This window comes from Colius striatus, chromosome 19 (genome assembly GCF_028858725.1).
Source record: "Colius striatus isolate bColStr4 chromosome 19, bColStr4.1.hap1, whole genome shotgun sequence".
Classification (NCBI taxonomy): Eukaryota; Metazoa; Chordata; class Aves; order Coliiformes; family Coliidae; genus Colius; species Colius striatus.
This window is the reverse complement of record NC_084777.1, coordinates 5,096,993-5,099,820: the sequence shown is the minus strand read 5'-3', so window position 1 is coordinate 5,099,820 and position 2,828 is coordinate 5,096,993.

Below are 2,828 nucleotides of genomic sequence, written 5' to 3'. Positions count from 1 at the left end.
TGCCCTGTTTGGTTCTTATCACGAGGGAAAGGACAAAAGCCTGTGCAGTGTAGCTTTGAGATACGTGTTCAGCGTGGAGCAGGTGCTGCAGTTGCTGCCCGAGGGGATGCAAGTGATCACTGAAATGGTTTGAAATGGATGGAGGGGACCTAGCTGGGTGCTCAGGACACTGAAGGTGATAAAATGAAGCCAACCTTTTGTCTGCTGTTCAAAAATCTGATCTGTGAGGGGGCTTGTGAGGTTTTTGGTCTGGTCACAGACAAATACAAGTTGCCCATTTTTATCCTGGTAGGGAATAACTGCATAGGCAGTGTGCTGGATCGTGGTGATTCTGCAAAGCAGATCTAGGCACACAGCAAAGAGTCTTTGTCTATCTCTTCACAGCCATGATTTTAGATTTATGCCAAATGATGCTGTAGATGGGAATTTCCCAGGTAAGTCTCTTACAGAACTGACTGCTTTGTGGCACACCCAGGTGAGGGAGAGGGCAGAGAGGCAGAGCTGCCCGGCCCCTTGCTCTGCTCACTTGGCTGTAGCCTCCTTACAGAGGGAAACACTGACTGTTTCTGTGTCTCATCCTGTGTGAAATGAGGAGAGCCCTCCTGACCTTCCTTGCTTGCAATGCTGATTGATGTCTGTGAACCAAATCTGAGATTACTGAGTATAGAGTCTGATGCTCAGACATGGTGCTGTTGCTTTTCATTATCGCCAAGAGGCCACCTCAAAACCTGACTGATCTTTACCCAGGTGATGGCCAAGCTCAGCATGGTGCCTCTGGAACAGATCACCCCTCACGACTAAGAAAATCCCATGTTTCTCACAGAACCTTCCTATTCTCTGTGGTTTCTCTGTCTTGAGGAGAGAGTTTGATGTTTGGCAGGTGATGGACACTACCAGACTCAGCACCTTCCCTGGCTGGATGCATCCTGCAGAATGAAGGGATCCTGTCACCCCTTTCCTTCTGTCTATCCCACGTGAGCCAAATGCACCTGACTTACCAGGCCAGAGAGCAACCAGCTGGGTCTTGTGCTCTCATCTCTCCCTGCATGTGAGGGACCCTCTTCCTACAGGGACTGCTGGTGAGAAGGAGGAGACATTCAGATCATGACTGTTGCAAGCTGTTAACATTTGTTGCTCTTTGATAATTACCACAGAAAGAAGCTAAACAGAAAATCTATCCCTGGCACACATCTCCAGCTGAGATGTCAGCACAGAGCCCTGGCTTGGCGTGCTGCTGGCTCAGAGGCTGGAGCAGAAGCGTGATAAGGAGGGCTACCACCTCCTTTCTAGAGGAGCCACCTCCCACATTGTTCCCCAGGGGTGAGCTGTGTGAGGGTCCCTTGGGAAGGGCTGTCACCAGTGTGTTCAGGAAAGGGGAGGGCTCTGGGTGTTGCTATTTGTCTTTGCAGGCTGATGGGCTGGTGCAGCAGCAGGCAGAGCAGTGGGGGGTGGTTGTTGCATGTGATACATCCAGGATGGCTTTGGGGGGGTTAATCCTCCTCTTTGCTGGTGTAACCAGGAGAGTGTGGCCTGGAGAAGCTGCCATGGTGGATAACCTCAGCTGAGTTGGTGTCATGCCAGCACATGGCTGCAAAGCAAGGCAGGAGAGCAGGCAGAGGGGAGCTGGGGTAGCTCACCAGGTTAAGTTGGGGTTCACAGAACAGAGCAAACACAGGCCCACACATGGTTTCTCCTGGGAGCCTTCCTCCTTGGCACCCCTTCACTCCCCAGTGCTTCAGTGCTCAGAGGGGGAAGGGCAGGGCTCATGTACTTGCTGCAGGGAGCGTTTGGGAAGACACACTCCCTCCCTCCCAGCCTAAAGTGCGTGCAGATCTGCGTGCAGAGGCACCAGGAGAGGCCCAGCAGAGCTTTGCCTTGGCCCTGCCCAGCCCTCCCAGCGAGGCAAGCAGCATGGCACCACCCAGCATCCCTCCTGAGGAACTGCTCAGGCACTGCAATGAAACCAGCTTCTGTCTCTATGGCAACAGCGAGGGATGATGGTACCCGCCGTGGGGCTGCCTGGCGTGTGTCTTCTGTCCTTACCCATCTCTGTCACCCAGCAAGCAGGACAGGCCCTGGCTGGGTTGCTTGTTAGCTCCTGGGGAGAAGCAGGAGACCCCCAGCCCCACTGCCCTGGGGATGCAGCTGTGTGGGTGAGGGCACAGGGGAACAGTGACAGGACAACAAGGACTGTCCTCAGCTTTCAGTGTGATTAACACAGCCCCATCCATCACTGAGGGCTGTACTGGGTGAGCTGTGAAGCAGCATGGAGAGGTGTTCAGCCTCTTGTGCTGCTGTCACAGACATCCAGGGCTGGATCCTGAGTGTTTTGGTACAGAGGCAAAGAGGGCACAGTAGCACAGGGGAAAGAACAATCTCCCCGGGCTTTAGGCTGTACATCTGTGCAGATGCCATCTGCCTTCCAGCCCTTGGTTGCTGCTTGTGAGGAGAAGCATGGACACAGTGTGCCTGTCCCTAAAGCCCTGCAGCCTGAGAAGGGTTTTCTCCTCCCTTGGAGGGTGTTAGAGGGATGGGGCTGGGTCTCAGCCCCAGCAGTGTTGCCAGACTGTGGGCTCCTCTGTAGGAAGCATCACCCAGTTGTGCTGTCCCCTGGCCTCAGGTTTAGCAGAGGCTGTAAGAAACACCAGTGGGAGTGGGTCTTGCAGGCACATGCAACTTGTAGACAGTGGCTGAGGTTTATCATTTTTGTGGCTCATTCTCACCTCCCCTGGAGCTTGTGCTGATACACAGAAGTTTGGCTCTGGCTGTCCTGGGTGAGCTGGAGCAGGATGCCAGGGCTGCTCTGTGCAGATGCTCACCGTGGCCAT